This window comes from Chrysoperla carnea, chromosome 2 (assembly GCF_905475395.1).
Source record: "Chrysoperla carnea chromosome 2, inChrCarn1.1, whole genome shotgun sequence".
Taxonomy (NCBI): domain Eukaryota; kingdom Metazoa; phylum Arthropoda; class Insecta; order Neuroptera; family Chrysopidae; genus Chrysoperla; species Chrysoperla carnea.
In genome coordinates, this window is record NC_058338.1 from 21001976 (window position 1) to 21022986 (window position 21011).

Genomic DNA, 21011 nt, shown 5'->3' on the forward strand with positions numbered 1-21011 from the left:
GAGTTCTGTACGAATTTCTAAGACAATTGTAATTTGTTACATCGCGTTCATGAATTCCTCAATTTTAAGAATTTCTCGAATAATATAAACAAATGTTTTATAATAAATAAAGTTGTAGAAAATAAAATTCAAACTTTGTATTCTTAAACTTTGAACATAAATTTCTCTGTAAGTATTGAACTGTAAAAATGATTATATTTACAAGTTTTTCTAAAACCTAATAGTCGAAAAATTCTTAAAATAAAAAACGATAATTATCGAGGCCTCAATCGTAAACAGAGTATCTATTGCATTCTAGTAAGGAATTCAAGGTTTCTATTTGGTCCGATATCGACAAACTTTAAAAAGCTCGATTAAAAGTTCGTTCATAACGTATTAAATGACTCTTAACGTCGCATTTTTATCAAGATTTAGTAAGCTTCTACTGTAATTTTTAACCCCTGAACCAAGAAGGTATCGTAGTTTCTATAACCGGAAGAACTGAAATTAAGTTTTTAGTTTGTTTTGTTTGAAAGATGTTTTAATGGTGTTCTAGTGTTCTTAGCTGTTTCAAGTGCGAGTATGGGTTTCCGTAACCGAAACAATTAAAAAATTGGCGATGATCTTCAAAATCGGTTCAGTTTGGAGAAGGCTTTAAGGATAAGGGCAATTTAATGGAAAGTGTTCTAGGCAATGTATTGAAAAATAAATTTAATGGAGAGTGGCATTAAAAACGGACAATTGTCCGTCTTGCCAAATATGTGCCTAACGTATGTGATATTCGCACGATTAGTTGCGTACAACACTTATTTTACCAAGAAACGTAGGGTAGGTTTTAATGGGTTAGTTTTTATAATAACAAAAGTAGCCAAATAGAGTTTTTTTTTAATAATTTTGCATTTAGAGACGCCTTCCACTATGATAAAACACATCCTCTCCTTAAGTAGTGTTTTATTGGTTTCATTCAAAATGTTATTGAACTGTGATTCGCTAAAGATATATTAATTTATTTTGTTAATTATCTCGCAAAGTAGGCCTCTATCCAAAAGTGGAAAATAACTTTTTCTTTCGTCTTTATGATCGTCTGCAGTCAATAACAGAACGCCCTGTATTTAAAGACATTCAAAATAAATAAGTTAATTCGTATATAAAACTATTTTTATAATGTTAAAAATAAGTGTAATATTTTTGAAGAACATTCTGTATCATAAGTATTTAATTTAATGTAATTATCGTTAAAAACAGATAATAAAAATATGTTTTTGACATTAAATTAAATATTAGAATATTTTATTTTATATCTTGAAGTGTTTTTTTATGTTTAAAAAATATAATTAATAATTTTGTGAATGATACCCACACTCACATATTAAAAACAGATTAACGTATGTACTTCTACTTTAAGTCACTTTTTGGTAAGAAGATTGGTCTGTGGTACTTAACTTATTTATTTTCAAATAATATATTAAAATGGTGTTTTTGACAAGCTGTTTATTTTTATATCAAAATGGTTTTAAGATTATAAATAATAATTTTTGAATGTTTTGATTGTCAATGACAGAAAAATTGATTTTATCGTTTTACGTTACAGAATTTTCGCTTGGTTACAAATACTTTACAACTATTGTTACAGAAGGAGGCAGCTTTAAATAGAACCTGTAAGGAATTCGTTTACGTTTTTCAAAAATCTTTTTTGGAAATTTTGGATATATTTTTAAACAAATAATACACCTATATTATGTGTGTCACCTCAGAACTTTCAACTGGGTGAACCGATTTCGACGATTCGTTATCTGTTTGAAAGCTGGTGCTTCTCGTGAAGTCCCATTTCGTTTTGGTCAAGTTTTGACAAAGACATACATGAGAAAACCATAAAAGTCTTGAATTTGCATTAAGTATGCACGACAAGAGGACGATTAACTCAATATCACGCCAACCGATTTCGACGATTCTTTTTTTAGTGACAAATTAGTTAGTGTACTTCAGAATCACTAAAAATCACAAAATAAAAAAACCTTTAACAAAAAGACTTCAAAAGAAAAACTTTTCCAAAATAAATTAATATGCACTAAAAAGTAATAAAATAACGATAATATAATGTAGTTAAAATTATTGTTATTTCTGGAGTCGGTGTCAGCCAAGCTAATGTAGCAAACTGTTCTGTCAGAGTTGTTTCCTTGGCTGACACCGAAGTTAAATTCAGTTGCCAATTTACCTGATTTTCTGAACTTGAAATTGGAAAAAAACTAAGCGAAGTAAAAAAGTAAGGTAATCGACTATTAATTATTAAATAACTTTAAGACCCCTGCCAAAATATATATTCGTTTTTGCTCGTAAGTAGTATGTTGGTACCTCTAAAAAAACTCTTAAAATTTTTTGGTTCAGATTTAGATAATAATTATTTCTTTGAGCAATTTTTCACAAAAAATTCAAACCGAGTCGAAGGTTTTTTGACGGTTGAGCGAGCAATTTCGATGTGTCAGAAACTTATCGTCTTATCTCAAAATCAATAAGATTTTTACGGGTTATAAAAAACGAAAAAACATGAAAGCAACTTCTCTGACGATTAAATGAATATTTTTGGTACTGATTTTTGTGACCTATTACATAATTTTTGTATGATCAATGTAAAAAAATATAATATTTCCTATCGTTTTGAGTGAATTAGTTTCTTTTACTTTATTAAAAATTCACCTTGGAAATGTACAATCAATACAACAATACCGTAATTATCCATGAAAACATCAATTTTTAATTGATTTATATACTTGAAAATCAATAACCTGTCTGTATATTAGTAGATTAATTTCCCACCGATTGAATACAATGTTCATTATTGGTACAAAACACTATTTTACACATGATTAAAAATCAATCAGAAGTGTAAATCATACATTTCATTGTAGATAGTCTGTTGATTCGGACATTTTGAATTAGGAAAATAGAATAAACTAAGAAAGAAATGATTTTTGAATTCAACAATTTGGTGAGAAAACTTATCACAATTGTTAAGAACTTATTTAACCTTTATCGTCAAACGTCCTATTACAGAGTCCCTTGATTTTTTTAAACAATTTTAAGGAATCAAAGCCATGAAATACCTGAATTTTGAAACAAGTTTGGTAGTACAAGTTTGAAAATTACAAATAATCAGCGACTTTGACCCGATTTTAAAGTTTTTGGTTTCATTTGAAAGGCAATTTAATGGAGTGTGCTCTTAGCCAATTGTAAGCTTAGAGTTCCGTTCTCGAAAAAACTAAAAATTTTGCGATGATCTTCAAAATAAATTCAATTTGGCAAAATCATGACGTATAATTTTAAGATATAAATAGTTAACTATGGAAATGAACGGTCAAATAAAGCTGGCTCAATTCATTTTGAAAAGTGAATTAGTAAAATAATTAGGTAATTCAAAACAATAACTCAAAAGAACAAACTCAATTCAAATTTCAATTAAAGTATTTCTAAAAATTTGTCTCAAAAAATGAAAGCCTTCTAAGTATCCTTTTCATCTCATCTGATGTCCTTCACCATCACTTTGATAATGATTTATGAATGAAGTTTAAAGTGTTTATCTGTGCGTCTGTGTGTTTCTCAGTGGCATCATAGCCCCTAAACGGTCAAACCGTCTTGATTTAGAACATTTTATAGGTAAGTTTTCAAAAATCGGTTTACAAGGAATAAATTGCATCTGTCGGGGGTTTTTTAAATTAAGTAAATTTCTATTGTTATGGGAAAAGAATCAGTGGTAGTACTAAGAATGTCTTTGCACGCACAAGTGAAATTTTGTAAATATATTTTAAGAAAGGGGAAGTAATTTTGTCTCTTCAATAAACTCAAAGAATTTCGTGACAGTTTATCTTACTAATTTGTAAAGAGATCTGTTGACAATGACTGAGAAATCAAGGAAAAGACATTATTTGAATGGCTATTTTGAAAATTGATTCACTGTTTCATTTTTATGATAAAATTAACAGAAAGCTTTCTCGTAGCACTGCTTGAACAAACGAGCGTTGATCAAACGAGCTTTTTAAACGAATATTGCTTTGAAGTTATTTATTGTCGGTGGGTGTTTTGACGCTTATGTAATTTACGTTTTTGATATAAAATTCTATCCAGTCTAAATTATTCGAACAGTATAATACATCGTCATGTTTTTCGTTGATACAAAAATATGACCTTGTTTCACAATAATAATAATAAATTAAATTCAAAGTTGAAAAAAAAACAAAATTAACCAGATCCCACAGAATTATTCAACTGTGAAAATACATTTGTTACAAGAAAAAATAAATTTCAACAAAAAAATGTATTCAGCTTAAAATTTATTATTTGCTCAGTGTAACAAATTGCAATTTGAGAGTTGAATGAATGAAGAATGAATGGATTTATTTTTTTTTCCAAAAAATATTTTTTTTTTGCCATCATTATTTATAATAATTTATTTGAATTGTGTTTGTTGTATGTGTGTTTTTTTTTTTGTAGTTGGTGTGACAAGAATTAATTTTTGTAAGTGAAAATGTTTTTTTTGTACAGAATAAAACACATATTGTTTTATTTACAAATGACATCACTTCCAAAAAGTAATAACACCTACCAGGACCAAATTTTCAAAATAATAATGGTCTTTTATAATAATAAAAAGGTCTGTGTACAATGGCATAATTACAGTACTACTGGATTTGCAAATTTTGATTTATTCTTCTGTACTGAATATAAACCCCTCCAGATAACATTCCGTTTTTATCTCCAACAAGAAGTATTAATGTCATAAGAATTGTAATGTACATACCTTTTTTTATTTCTGCAGTTTGCTTAACGCAAAATCAAACATGTGCAAAGAAACGGTAAGGTCTAAATCAATTAACACACTTTTGGAAATATTTCTTTCCTACAATTGAGTAAAAATACTTAACAGATGAAATACATAAATAATTAATGATGCTTTAAAGGCGGGATTGTTCATGTAATATATGATACCTCTATCATCAAATGAACCCAATTTTTTCGATTTTTTGCAATTTTTTTAAGGGGTACACCTTCAAAGAAAATCGAAAAAATCGAAAAAAAATTTTTGAAGCTAATTTTGATAAAACTCTAGTTTATATAGTAATTTTGACCCACAAAACACAAAAATCGCGTTTATATTATTATTAGATGCGTAATTTCGGAGAAAATCGCTATTTGTATTAGTTTTTGGTTGATATTTCAGAAAATACCCATCCAATTATAAAATGAACACGATTTTTGAACTTTTTGGGTCAAAATTACCTTATAAACTGAGTTTTATCGAAATTGGAGACGACAAAAATTTTTCGATTTTTTGCAATTTTTTTAAGGGGTACCCCTTCAAAAAAAAATCGAAAAAATCGAAAAAAATTTGTTGAAGCCAATTTTGATAAAACTCAGTTTATATGGTAATTTTGACCCACAAAACACAAAAATCGCGTTTATATTATGATTGGTTGCGTAATTTCGGAGAAAATCGCTATTCGTATGCGATTTTGGTTGATATTTCAGAAAAGGCCCATCCAATCATAAAATGAACTCGATTTTTGAACTTTTTGGGTCAAAATTACCTTATAGACTGAGTTCTATCGAAATTGGAGACGACAAAAATTTTTCGATTTTTTGCAATTTTTTTAAGGGATACAAAATTTTATTTGCAGCACCGATAATTCAAAGCTTTACAAACTTAGGTGTTTATATGATACCAAACATAATTTTTTTTTTTTTTTTGGTATCCTAATATTCTATTATCAGTTCCTAAAGGAACTATAAATAGGTCTGATGAATAGATAACACAATTTTACCTAAATACACATCATATTCCTGTTGTTTCCGGAACGAATGGTTATCGGCATAGGGGCCGTACTATCCTTATCGATATGTTTACATTACAATATTGACTCCATTTAAAAATACATCAATGTTTCCATATTGTTAACGTTTACATATACTTAGTTTTTTGTTATTCTTTAATATATACAATATTGTATAGAGCTATTTCACTCATTTCACCAATAGAATAACACACCCATTATATGAAGTTATAAATTTTATATTGACAAGTGACAAAATTAAAAAATACCCCGACAAATCCGATTTATTTTTTGTAAACCGATTTTAGAAAACTTAGCTATAAAATGTTCTCAATCAAGTCGGTTTGACCGTTCAGGGGCTACGATACCACCGAGAGACACACAGACGCACAGATAAACAATTTAAACTTAAAACACTCCTTCTTAAATCAATTTCAAAGTGATGGTCAAGGACATCAAATGAGATGAAAAGGATACTTACAGAGTTAGCATTTTTTGGGACAAATTTTTGGAAATATTTTAATTGAAATTGAAATATTTGAGTTGAGTTTGTTCTTTTGAATTATTGTTTTGAATTACCAAATTATTTTACCATTTCACTTTTCGAAATGAATTCAACCAGGTTTATTTGACAATTCATTTACATAGTAAGTATTTATGTTAACATGATATATCATGCCTTTTCCAAACTGAATCGATTTTGAGGATCATTGGCAGTTAAAGAGGGTTCTGGCTTAATCAGACACTACTGAAAAAAGCAACATTTTAAATCAATATTATATAATCCATTACTCTATATTATAAAAAAAAATACAACAAGTGAAAACAAACAATTGACTGAGTTAATTGTTGAAATACCATGCATTGACAGTTTTGATTACTCTGTCACATTACACATACATACATGTCACACATACTTAACTGATACCCCCATATAATACGTACTAAACAATTTGCGCCCTCACGGGTAAACAGTGATGTTTACGAAAAAAGGTTTCAAGCAAAAGTTGGTTATTCTTTTATAAGGAATATTTTTTATATTTAAACTTTTGTTCTATCTCTAACGGTTTACAAGATGGGACCTACGAACGCAAGACCCAATTGTCTTATGTTGCTCATGGACGGACGGAAAATGGACTAATTAGGTGATTCTATGAACAGCTATACCAAAATTTTGTTCGTATCATCAATATTTTTAAGCGTTACAAACTTGGGACTAAACTTAATATACCTTGGTATATTTCATATATAGATAGAGGTATAAAAACACATTTTGTGCGCCCATATCTGTCCCGTATCGAACCACAACGTTAACAATGTACGTATTTACTATTCACATATTACCTACCTATATAGAATAAATAAATAAATATTTACAAAACTATATTAAATTTTTTTTTAATGCCAAACATGATAGATAGGCTCGCTTGTAGACCGTGAGCCCATGTTGAAACAAAATATTAAAATTGCAATTTCCATGATTATTTTTTCTGATTTTTTGAAAATTCATAATGCTGTTTGACTGTTTGATTAAAACGAAAACTGAGGGTTTAACCATAAAAATTGGCGATGATCTTGAAAATTGATTCAGTTTGGAAAAGCCATGACATATAATTTCAACATATAAATAATTACTATGGAAATAAATGGTTAAATAAACTTGGCTCAATTCATTTCGAAAAGTGAAATGGTAAAATAATAAGGTAATTAATTAATTCAAAACAATAATTCAAAAGAACAAACTCAACTCAAATATTTCAATTTCAATTAAAATATTTCAAATTTGTTCCGAAAAAAAGTATCTGGTGTTCTTGATCATCACTTCGATATTGATTTAAGAAGGAGTGTTATAAGTTTAAAGTGTTTATCTGTGTGTCTGTGTGTATCTTAGTGGCACCGTGCCCCTAAATGGTCGAACCGACTTGATTTGAGAACATTTTATAGCTAAGTTTCCAAAGAATCGGTTTACAAGGAATAAATAGCATTTGTCGGGGGTTTTTTAATTTTGTAAATTTCAATTGTGATTGTATAACTACAAAACTAGTTATTACTCATAATATATTAAAAAGGTCCACTCTCTATAGCCGATATCTCGTCATAATAAATGACAAGACTTGTTATTCGTCGCTATAACCAGTTTGTCATTATAACCGATGTCGTTATAACTGGTTTGATTATATGGTAAATTGGTAACCGTTTTATTATGGGCTTACGTTCTTTGACTGGCGGCTCTACATTAACTAGTTACAATATACCTACTATGGACAAAAATATGGGTTGAGTGAGTATCAAGTGAGATATGTATCGTGCTCGTATATTTTGTGAGTTTTTATAAAAAGAAATAACAAACATGTACAATGTTTATATATATTTTATGATAAATATTTTAAATTGAAAAGTACATTTTTATCAAAATAACTTTTTTTTTATTGAATTTTATGTTTAGAGGGTAGGGTGTGTGTTTGTACGTACAATCGAAAGCAATGAAAATGATCATTTGTAAATAATAAACCCAAAAATAACAATAACGTCATTATATTTTACTAACTATTGCTTCCAGAGTATGCATTTTGAAATTCTAGTTCATGATGCCGCATATTTAAGGGTTGAGCGGAATGGCATTTTTTTCGACTTACTGGGGACTTCGACTTAACTAAGGTTTTATTTATCGAGGTTCCACTGTAATAGGGATAATCCTGATGTTGAATTGGCCATATTATCCATAAAAATGTAAAACTAAACTTGATACCATGACAAAATTTGAAAGTAAAATTAAAATTGATTAAAAATCGAAAAAGTTATAAGAAATCAAAGGTTGCGCATCTCCTTTTAGCAAAACAAAATTGTAAATGTAATTTCTATGGTAATACCCACGTATGACGTCACTAGCAGGTATCTTTCTATTTGTTTAATTAGGAATTTTAAACGTTCATATTTTGCATACTAATAAAGTTTTTTAAGAATCAACTTCATTTTTCTATTCGTGAAGTGAGAATTCTTCATCTGAAGTGATAAAAAAAGTTTAGTCCGATCCCCTATTATATAATAGCAAATAATGTATAGCAAATTGTCATTGTACACTCGTCACTCATTATTGGTGTTTAATCGATCCTGTTAAATGATTACGATTGTACTTCCCATATATGTTACATACATGTAAGTATTTTAACCATGTTCAAAAATATATAAAAAAAATTTCTACTAGGTTTGGTAATAAACAGATTATCCAGCTTATCATACTTTAGTTTGTTTGTTTGTTGGAATTGTTATACAGACAGAGACTTAAAGAAGATGGAAATATAAAAAAAAATCGTTAATGCGATTTAAAATTGATGTTGTTCTTATCGACTCAGCTCAGATTCAATAGTATCTATAGAAAAAAATGAATATATGCGTAATTTTTTTATATTCATAATAAGAGGCTATAATACTTCTTACCGGGTAATATTCGTTCTACCTGATTGATATATAAATACGTTACTCTCAGTTGAAATCAGATTTTCCAATGATATTATCATGCAAGTCAAGGACAAAAGGAAATTCTATAGATACTAATGCAAATATACATTTTCGAAAATTTCCAAGCATAGAGCTTCCCAAAAATGAAATAAAACAAAGTAACGTGAAATCATCGTGCATCTCTCAGCATGTCAACGCCAATTTTGGAATAGTTTTTTTTTGTTGTTTGTAATTCACAATATTCTTAAAGCCTCCTAGACCAGCAATTTGGTAAAAAATTTCAGTTAAAATATAAAATAGCAATAAACCTTAGGTTAGACTAGGCTAAGCTGTGGTGGCTGTACTGGGATGGGACACACTCAGACCATAGGGTCCGTTGAGATACCGAAAAAGAGGTTGGCGCATCCTCGGCCACTACTCCATGAACCATTTGGAGCTGTTTAAGAACAACAGGAGTGCTTGGACGTCGACGGACTTTAGGTCGCAGAGGTCGTCAAAGAGAGGCTGGCCCAAGTAAGTCCATCTGGGCAGTGACAGGAAGATGAGACATTGTCGCCCCCTCCTAAGGTGCCTAATACGATCCTTCTTTCTACTAATTTTGTCAACTTGGTTTTTTTAATTCTTTAGAAACGAATAGCAACGAAAATTCAAACTATTACTTCCTCTTGCAAACTATTCATTTACTTTAAAGGTGTGTCTAAGGCGACCACTAAAATATTTCGCTACATTCCGTTCAACTATTATAAAATTTAGAGAAATTTGATTTAAATTTTAAATTTTGGAGTAAATTTTACAAATCCAAATTCTTTGTTTTATTTTTAAACATTAATTAATTGAAATACCTTAAAAATGACGGCCTTGTTATGTGACTTGAACATAAATTATTAAAAAAAAAAATAAATAAAAATTATTATTTGTTATCGTTATAGCAGCGTACAGGGTAATTAAGGCCAAGAAATAAATAATTTAAAAATAAAAAATAAATAAATAAATAAATGGATAATTATAATTAATTAGTAATTTTGGTTTTAATACTTTATTATTAAAAAAAACAACTTTCTTGTCTTAATAAGTCGCGCTCGCTATATGACACTTAAATTTTTAATGGATTTACTTTTTTTGGTTTTTTAAATATTTAATTATTTTTAATTGTATAAATCAAACACCTGACGTAAGACCTATATAATTATTGTCTAAATATTGTAACATAAAATAAACAATAACTAGAAAATATTTTACAGACTTTTATAATTTTTGAATTAAATTTAAAATTTAATCCATGAAATTAATTTCATTAAGCTTCTACTTCTTTGTGTATTCTCACATAAAGCTGGAACAACTTGTAGATTGAAACAGATATATCTACTATAAAAAGGACCATGGATAATACGAGACAGATACTATTAAACGTTATCGATATTAGTAAAGAAATTAAAAAATTATGATGATAAAAGTAAGATTTTTATCGATTTGGAAAGAAAAAATATACTGATGATGAAATAAATTCGTTGAATTTTAAGTTGAAAAAGTGGTAAAAACCAACCTTGGATTAAATGGACAATATAAATCGATATTTCATAAAAATGATATTGACAATTATAATAGACCACAAGCCCATGCTGAAATTTTTCTGGTGCAATAACCAACTCATCAGAAATTATGTTGAAAAGGATGAATCATGTTGAAAAGGATGAGTACAGATGGGAATTAAATGCCACGGAAAAAAATGGGAAGTTACGGTCATGTATTTCTGTACAGCTTTCTTCCGTGTTTTAGTATCTTATAAAAAATGACGGAAAACTTAGTGATGTAGAAAAGTAGCGGTACCGAAAGCTACAAAAAATTCTTGATTTCCCGTCAATTTTCGAAGCACTATACGGGTGAAACTAATAATAATGGAAACTTTTACAAATTAATAATCATTATATAAATTTTCAGAATTTCACATAATTTTTCCATTTTGTACTTATTTAAAATTGTTTAAAATTTACATACTGTTACGCTATGAAAACTCGATGGCACATGAACGTCCTTCGAACACAATCATTTTTGTATTTATTTTAAATCGTCTTTCTATAAGAAAATAAAAATACGAATGTCAGGCAAAAGAAAATTCGATAAGGTATATTCCGTAAGATATTAATTTTCGAGTTGTATTTAAAAATGATATTATCTATGAAAATTTTATAATTTTAATGATTTCATGTGAGTAATTAAGGGTTCAATAACGTTTGTGTAATATCTACCGACCGATAACCAATTGATTTTTAATCTTTTTGTATTTTTTTTTTTTTTCAGAAATAAATTTTATTTTAAATGTAGTTTTTATCAACCAATTAAGGATACTCGAAAAACCGCAATCAATAACTGTACAACGATTTTTTGTATATTGTAATGTTTACTCAAGTGTGTTAGGTATGTACAATAAATATATATATATATGTATATATGGTGAGAATTATTATGTAAACACAGTTTCCTGTTTACTTTTATTGTTTTTTGTTCATATTTAAATTAATGGAAATGTTTTTATATTTATGTGATGGCGATATAAACTTTCTTTATAGTCAATAAATTTGGTTTACAAAAATGCTTGAAAAATTAATGGAGTTTCTTTTTTATGATAATAACTTTTGGTTGAAAAGAGTACAGCAATAATGGCGCCACATTAATTTTCTTGATTCAGATGAGATTTTTATTTTTTAATTATAAATTTCGTGCAAAAACTAGTAGTAGATACTTCCTATCAGGTTTTTTGGTATATATTCTGTGGGTTTTATCCATAGGTTTAATTCAACAAAATAACGTATACCCTGAACTTTAGTGTTCTAGCTTATACTCTCTTAATGTTACAGCCAAATTCTTACTTTTGTTCGTTTTAAGCACCCTGTACTTATTGAAAATTGAGCAAATTTCACCCTTGAGATTTGTAAAAAAATATATGAAAAAAATAATGGGGGTTTAACCTCCGTTTTTCTGACGCATGCCTAATCACAGAGGCCACCCACATCATTATTTGAGATTTGTATATTATACAGCAAAATTCTTAGCTCAATTCGTTTTACGAATTGATATTTTGGAAAAAAAACATGCTATTAATTTAGTTTTATAGCTATACTTAGGCTTAAAATGATTTTGAAGGATTTAAGTTGACTATTTCCCTACAGTACCTATTGTAAGAAGTTATGGTTTATTGCACGGTACATAAATACAAACCAAATACATGCTTTGTAGTGAAATACATAATATGTTATTTTTGGCTTTACAATAGCACGCAAGTGCTGCTTATAAATTTGATAATATAGATATCGCTCTTCACTCAACGATACTGTTGAGTGAACGATGGATCTTCGATGAACTCATAATTAAATTAAAATTTTGTTTTTATATCATCAGCAACCTTATATTTTTATGGTATTATTACAAACTACAAGATTGTATATTTTAGATAGTTTTTTATCACACTCTCTAGATTTTTTGATTTTTTAGAAATATTAAATTGAAAAGGATAACCTATATTATTCATCATTTTTTCAGCCAAGTTTGAACGATAAAATAATAATAAAAAGCCCAATGACCGAGGATTTGTTTTTTGATTTTTGGAAACTTTGTTAATCAAAAAATGTTTTTATAAAGTTTTATTGAAATACCTTGTATTATCCAATCTTTCCATATCTACTTCTAAAAACTGCAAATCTAAAATTTTTAGAATTTCACCAAATTGTTCAATTTTTTTTTCATTTAAAATTATTTAAAATTTACCTTCTGTTTCCCTTTAACCGCACATAGAGAAATACATGAACCTAGTTAACAACTAATAACTTCTATGAATTGTAATCCACGCATACAGAAGAAAAATTCCTCCATAGACTGATATGGTCATTTCGTTTAAATTAATTATTTTAGACATTTAGGTAAATTTGGCTGCGTTTGTAAATTTTAAATGCATTTAAACCCAAGGTCTGTTTAATGGTTTTGATGAATAAAAATGAAATATAAACAATAAAAATAATCGTTCTATTTTTAATATCAGTATAATATTATGTATAATTATATATATTTGACCCATACAATGACTCTATATTGTGTGTATAACATAAATAATACATTTTATTAGAACATTTAACAAAAAAAAGACTTTATGTTGAAATAATTAAATTTATTATTTTATATATGGTATGTGGCTAATTTACAAGGTAGCGTAGAAATGAAACTAGAATATAAAATTCAACGAATGATAGTTAATTTATGCCATAAAATTTTATGTATTTTTGAATTGAAAACGTCTTAAGCCGTGTTGTGCGATTATTTATTATATTTAAAACTCGAAAAGAAGTCAATGTATTGTCTTGAAATTTTAACAGGTTGTTGCATTTATATACAGTTTTCAATATTTTTTGTGTGTAAAATAGTCATAATTAATTGAGTATTTCAGAAAAGATGACCATGATATTGCGATATCTCAAAAACTCTGCATCCTTAATGATTGGAGATAACTTGATTTTTATACTTTTTGGAACAAAATTACCCCATCCACTGAGTTTCATCAAATTCCAAAACAAAAATCTTTTCTGCGATTTTCTCGATTTTATCAAAAGGAAAACCCCTTAAGAAAATTGCAAAAAATCGAGAATTTTTTTGTATCTCCAATTTTGACAAAATTCGTGCAGTAGTTTTGGCAAGAAAGTGTAACAATTTAACTAATATTCATACCTACAAATATTCTTACAAACTTTCAATAGGATTTACTCGTTAGCATGTGAATAGACATTAATTTATTTAATATAATGATTGTTAACTTTGTGGCCTATATTGATAAATGTAAACATAAAAGGATTTCAATGTCTGTTCAATATAAAAACATTCCAAAATCATTTCTAATTTTATGATCCTTTGTCGGCTGCATGCCTATCATATAAATGAATTAAAATTCAAAGGCCAATCAATACTGAATCGTAGATTCAACTAACCAACTATTTATCAAATTCTGATGCTTTGTTATTGATAAACTTTTTATCTTTTTCATTTGATTTATATTTCATAAATATTTATTAAAAAATTTAAATACCACTAGGGTGCGTTCACAAATGTTGCCAGTAAATAGAAGAAAAAAGGTTCAATTTATTTACCAGGCCTATTCAAGTAATTGTTATACCATGTATATGAAATATACCAAGGTATACTAAGTTTAGTCCCAAGTTTGTAACGCTTAAAAATATTGATGCTACGAACAAAATTTTGTTACAGGTGTTCATAAAATCATCTAATTAGTCCCCATTTAAGGTTGTCTGTCGTCTGTCCGTCTGTCATCACGATTACTCAAAAAAGAAAAGAGATATCAAGCTGAAATTGTGGTCGTAAAAAGTGAGGTCAAGTTCATATATGAGCAACATAGGTCAATTTGGTCTTGGGTCCTTAGGACCCATCTTGTAAACCGTTAGAGATAGAACAAAAAATTAAATGTAAAAAATATTTCTTATAAAAAAATAAACAACTTTTGTTTGACACATTGTTTCGTAAACATCACTGTTTACCCGTGAGAGCGTCAATTATGCGCAAATTGTATAATATGTATAATATGGGCATATCAGTTATATATGTGTGACATGTATGTATGCGTCATGTGACAGAGTAATCAACACTGTCTATTGCATGGTATTTCAACAATTAACTCAGTCAACTGTTTGTTTTCACTTGTTTCTACTTAAATAAAATATAAGCTTCAAATCGTGCTATATTCCTGTCAAGCTCATCGTGGATCTCACTTCAAAAACTAGATTTGTCTTTTTAGGCATTAACAAAATTTTTAATGTGTAACATGTATTTGTAACAAAAAATTATTCCAAATTAAGGTCATTTTTACATTAATTATCCATTTTCATTCATTTTATTTACTGTACAGTGGAAAAGTACTATTTAGTAATTTTTTAAAAATTACTAAAATGAACACTTATTCTAATTACAGATTCATTTCACGTGTTTTAATTTATCTGTGTAGTAGTTGATTGCGATTGTAAATTATTTTGTTATGTACGAATGTTGTAAACATGATTTTTAAATAAAAATACCTACAATTAATTATTATTACCATTTTTAAAATCAATTGTTTATTGGGTGTCTGAAAATTAAAGATTATGTACATATTCTTCTTACTAATTAATCATGGTCAACTTAATTGGTTACAGTTTTTTATACTCCGCGCGAACTTTCTAATTTCATCAATGCATTCCTGGGAGACATGAAATATCTCACATTTAATAACTTCAATCTTACCTCATTATTTATCCCTTTGAACTAAGTACTATTGATCTATTTGCTATGTGTAGCTGTATGCTGTTTGGATCAACTTCTCCAAAAATAACATCGACTCCAAAAAAAACAATAACTTTAACTACAGTATATTATCGTTATTGTTTTACTTGTTAGTGCATATTAATTTGTTTTGGAAAAGTTTTTCTTTTGAAGTCGGTTTGTTAAAAGTTTATTTTTATTTTGTGATTTTTAGTGAATCTGAAGTACACTAACTAATTTGTCACTAAAAAAGAATAATCGAAATTGGTTGGCGTGATATTGAGTTTTTCGTCCTCTTGTCATGCATATTTAATGCAAAATTTAAGACTTTTTCGGTTTTCTCATGGGTGTCGTTGTCCGAACTGGACCACAATAAAATGGGACCACACGGGAAGCACCAGCTTTCAAATAGATAAATAATAATCAAAATCGGTTCACCCAGTCGAAAGTTCTGAGGTAACATACATAAAAAGAAACACAGTCGGTTAAAAAATCAATTTTTCCTCTGGGAATATCCTCGAAATGGCTGGTCTACGGTATTAGTATTATATTTGTTACAAGGTGCGTATTATAGTTCTCTTGAAATTTAAGATAATTTGAAAGTAATTTGATGGTTGCCGAACTTTATCTCTATCACTGTATAATACACGCATATAAACAAAAATATATTCTGACAACATAATATCATAATTTATGCATAATGATAATAAAATAAATATAATATTTATGTATGGAAGTGACTTTGTAATAATAATTATTTACTTTTAACTTCAACTATCCTTATTTCTTCTATATATTTACTTACTATCCTTCATAGTAATTATAGACCTTTATTTTATTTTACTACAGTTTGATTTATTATTAATATCATACTTATTACAACAACAAAAATGTAGTTTTAGCCAAATGTTTGTTATATAAATATTCTCACATTTATTTTATTGTCACTAATATTTAGTTTACTACGCTCTAGGGGACATTTCTATTTTAATTAATATGTTTTTTTTTTTTTATATTTATTTTGTTCAATTTGTGCATAACAAATTACTATTTATAATTTTTTTTAACTGACCCAGACAAATTCTGTAGAATGATATTTTAATTATACTTTTCTGTATAATTAAAACTATTCTGTTACCGCTCGTAAAAAGTATTCTGTTCAGCATTTGATATATATTTTTTAAAGGAACGTTGAAGTGCTCTTTTTTTTTTTCACTACTCTCTCACCTATTGTATGCTTGGAAATTTTTTTTTAGGTCCCAATGGAAATATAAAATCAGGAGAGACTTTGATTCATTCAGATCACCAGGGGTTTAGGAATAATGACTCTTCACCGCATCCACTTTGAAATTAATACATTTTAAAGCTAATAACCGTTCTCACCTTGTTCTGGATTAAGAACCAGCTCAAAAAAAGTTATCTGAATTTACTGTTCATTTGAGGATTGGCTATTGTTGTTCTGTACGCACACAAACTGCGGTCAGTCAAGCGAATGGTAGAACAGGGGTCAGATATATGCTATCAAAACGGTTATGATTGCCGTGGTATTTAAATGAATTTACTAAAGATGAAAATTGTTATACAGATTGTATATTGCATATAAATAACAGTTAGGTATGACAGTCAGTCAGTTAAATGTGAGAACAAAGTTGTTCAGTCAGCCTTAATGCATATACAATGAATAACTAAGATGCAATTAATTTTTTGCATTTTATTTATTGTTCATGCAATAGGGCTGACTGACCAGCTCTGTTCTCACATTTATCTGACTGACTGAGATAACTGTTATTGCAATATACAATCTGTATAACAATTTTCAGCTTTAGTAAATTAATGGCTCATTTGTGGAAGCCAATCTAGGCGTGTTCTGGGAATACAGGCGGTTGTGTAAACCTCCTACTCTATTTTTACGATTCGATTACAAACGTTTTAATGCTAATGTATACTTTTCTTTTTTTCTGTAAGAAACTTCCTTTACCGACGAATCGGATATTTTTATAATGGCTGTTTTTCATTAACGAGACACCTTGTATTATTTTTGTACGTAATAAATCAACTTCTACCTATGATGATGTTTATGAATGAATAAATATAATGAATTCAAAAGTCATATTTGAAATTTTTGTGTGTTTTTATACAAAAAAGGAGTGTTTTTTTTTTTTTAAACCAACAACGATATACAAATGATTGTCGCTATACAGAGTGTGGTAGAAAGGTGTATAATTGAAAAATGATGTTAAACAAAAACCCATCACTTTTTGCAAATTAATAATAATATAATGAAGGGGTTTTAGAAGAATAATCTATCTTGTTAGCCTTCATAGATAGATTATTCTTCGAACATGTACTGCAGCTTATGCTGGAACTCCATAGATAAGTGATGTGTTTTATCCACTTTTCAAATTCTGTTCAATCAGTTTTTTATTACCATTAAAAAAAGGCTCATCTAATTCTCGTTCTTCTCTTTCAGTTCTTAAGTATGCGATTACGCGTCGAATAAGCCCAGTCACGTGTTAATATCATAACTGGTTCGTGATATAATCGAGGCGAAAGAATCCGATTGAACATACGCACATACCCTCATACGTACACACACACACAGACATCGCATTGAAAAGGTTTGATTCTGGAAATTGCGGAAATATGTAAAACTGGAGAAGTTAATAAGATGCAATTAATTTTTTAGGATTTTAAAAATCGCACTTTTATCTGTGCCACCCTGTACACTATTATAGGTAGGTTCTACACCTATAAATATAAGCAAAGTGAATATATAAATATTATGTATACCTACATAAACATTATAACAATAAATACAGATATTTAACATACCTACCTACTATGTATGTCTGTATGTCTGTATGTATTTGTTTAGGTTTATTTTAAAAAGTTTTTATGTAGAAATGCAAATTTAAAATTCATTTTGAATAAATACTGATGGTGGCTACGAATTGAATGAACAAATATTATTTATTTATAATAAAACAAAAAAAAAAACGAAATAAAAAACTTGTCAAAAGAATTATTATGTGATAGAAATTTTTAAATATTGTAAACATGTTTTTGATGTTTAACAGATATTAATAATGGTTTGAAAAAATTTTTCTTAATTTGCATGAAAAAATTTAGGCCATGGGCAAACAAACAAGAAGGACATAAACAATGTTTTACATGTAAAATTAATAATATAATAAATTAGGTGGAAGTGTTGGGAAAAATAAATAAATTTTTAGAATCCAGTGTAAATATATAAAAAAGATGCATGCGTTGAGGCTATGAGGACAAACTTAAGTTCAGTTTTAAACACAAATACAGATTTTTAGCAAAAACATGAATTAAAATTTAATTTCTTAGAAAGAGGAAAAGGTACAACGACGAAAGAGTAATTCCAAGAGTCTACATAAACAACTGGTAGAATGTTGCAATTCTGGGTGGTACCAAATCTTTGCAAAACGGTAAGAAAGTTTTTGCGGATATTATATCAGTGTGAACACCATACTGTATACTGTGTTGAGGATATAGTATAGAAGTAATAACATAGAACCGTAATGTGGCTATCGAAACGGTTGATCGTTATAGAAAATAGTCCTAAAAAAGTACGCGTATAGCTACCTTCGTCCGTCTTATATTATCTTCATGAAATACACAGACAATATAATAAAATATAAAAAGTGGGATATTTTGACCAGTTCAAATTAAATAATTTTATACTTTTTTATAAACCCCTTTCATTCTTAAGTGAAATTTACTAATATTTACTGATTATCATTGTCTTCTGGTTATCGAATAAAAGTCAGTGAATGAACAAATTTATCAATTTTTGCCATACCCGTATCTCTCAAATTACGACTCACATCCAAATTTGGAAAAGAGTTTTTTTGTTGCTCTTGATGAGCTTATTTGGGTAAGCCGGATTTCTGCAGTCAATAACAGAACATGGTGTATATGTTGTTATAAAGTTTATTACACAATAAGCGATATTAACGAGTTGGCTAGATTGAATCGCAGACTTATTCGACTAGCCGATCAGTCAATTTGTGGGAAACTTTGGCACATCAGAGGGACGGTTCGTTAAGTGATTTGTAATACTCCAGGTAATTGGATTATTCACAAGGTATTTTACTTTCTGCGTCTTTTGAATAAATCTTTTTCAAAAGTTACAAATGTAGGTGTTTTCAAAGTTTTAAAGATAACTCTCCTTTGAACAATGAATACTTTTGTTTCGTACTTTCGTACTATTGTCTATCTTTCTTACTATTCAATTTTGAGTGCAATCTTAACATAACATACAGAACATACAGAACATATTTACAGAATAGAAGAACAACATACATTTTATTTAAAAGACGAAAAGCATTCTTTAGTAAATTTGAGTTAAACAAAAGAATGTGAATGACGTCAAAGTAACAACAATGATGAACATAACTGCACAGTAAGTATTCAAAAGTAGAAAGAATATTTTATTCAAACAAACACTAATGTTCATCTTTCTATAATGTAGGATGACAATAGTATATATGAATATGAAACACATATACTGAGTGGAGAAGAAAAGTGTGCGATTTTTAAAGGCTGTAAATAGAAATGCCATTAGTTTTTCAAATTATCTCTTTACCCCCATTAAAATACACATAAGAAAATACTGAGGAAAAAAGCAAATAAAAAAATTGTTTTAAATTCAGCAGATGTAGTTTAAGGTAGTACCATCACCAAGGAAATTTTCAATTTAGGAACTTATTTGTACCTTATTTTCAACTTTGATGATGAATTTTGATATAACTTGAATGAAAGTACACGCAATATAAGAATAGAATTTTTCGATATCCGTTTTGGTTTGCGAAATATCGAAAGCTAAATAATTATACAAAATTTTCAATTTTCGATATTTTTAAATTACTGCAGATATCGAAAAATTGTATTCTTACTTTTCGTCTTATATTGTAAAATTATAACATTGTGTCCACAATACCGTGCTCATACATCCTTAATTCCTTTTAAGTTTTAATTTTAGTGAATCTTGGAGTTAATTTAAAAGCTGGAGTTAATTTTTGTCGGATCCGTTCATTAAGAGCTTAAATATTGTTTTGGTAAAACAATATTAAATAATAATAGGGCTTAAACAATATTTAAGAATAAATATTTGCACTTTGAAAGCGTAAGCGGAATGACAAGAAAATGATAAATGCAAAGAAAACACGACCAATTGATTTTCAAACACGATACAGTTTTGCTTGAAAATTTTTTGTTTTCTTAATTTGCTTTTTGTAAAAGGTAAGGTGATCAAAATTTGAGAAGATTGATAGGATATGTTTTTACAGCGTTTTCAAAATTACACATTCCCTAGCATCACATTGATCTTTTAAAAGAGAATAATAGTATTTGTTTAATAAATTGAATATGATGAATTTAGGGTATTACAATAGTTTATGTATTCAATTGTATCCATTATTATCCTTCACT